Genomic DNA, 864 nt, shown 5'->3' with positions numbered 1-864 from the left:
CCGCGGCTGCCGCCCGTCACCCATCCGTGCTGCTGGGGCGCCGCGGGCAGCGGCTCCAGGCCGGCCCGGGGCGGGAGAGCCCCTGAGTCCACCCGAAAGCGGCCGCCTGCACTTCCGGGGCTCGGGAATGGGAGCGGGCTGGAAATTCAAACTCCGTGCGCTGGCTGTAGAGCCAGGTCTGCCGGCTTTACAGAAACTGTCGGGGGGACGAAGGGAAGAGGCTACGAAACCTGAAGACTTTCATGGAACGTTTAATCCCACAGTTGCTGTAGGAAAGCGAATGCGTGGAAAGAATAAACTACCGTTTGCTAAACCCGCCGGCCCTCCTTGGGCTCTAAGAAGGGCCGTGTTCGAAGTTCCGGCGCAACGTGGAGCGGAGAACTACAAATCCCAGGGTGCCTCGCGGGCGCCGCCCCGGCAGAACCCGGGCTTCGGGCCTCACAGCCTCCCGTCCTTCCCCCGTTGCACTCTGGGACTTGTAGTCAGGCTAGTCTCGCGAGGGTTGTTCTCTCCCGCTCCCTCGGCCGCGCTTGTGATCCCATCCGCTTCCCCGCTCTTAGCCCTTCGGTTTTATTCCAATATTTGTAGCAGCGTGTGGCCTGACCCCACGTGGCGACAGTCCCTGGTGTACGTCTAGTTTGTCCTCTAGTTTCTCGCCCAGTCTGAAGACCTTTTTGAGATGATGACGTCTACCACCGGGCAGGACGCGCGTGCTGAGTCTGAAGCTCGGTGTCGCCTCACGTGGTAGATGCGCACAGTAGGTCCCCGTCCGCGAGGCCGCACCGAACCCACGCAGGTGACCAGCGAGGCCCCGCCTCCGGCCGCCGCGGTCGCTGCGCGCACGCCCAGTGCGTCGCGGGCGCC

The sequence above is a fragment of the Dipodomys ordii genome, unplaced genomic scaffold, assembly GCF_000151885.1.
Source record: "Dipodomys ordii isolate 6190 unplaced genomic scaffold, Dord_2.0 Scaffold44, whole genome shotgun sequence".
Classification (NCBI taxonomy): Eukaryota; Metazoa; Chordata; class Mammalia; order Rodentia; family Heteromyidae; genus Dipodomys; species Dipodomys ordii.
The sequence above is the reverse complement of the archived record's forward strand: the minus strand, read 5'-3'. Positions refer to the sequence as shown.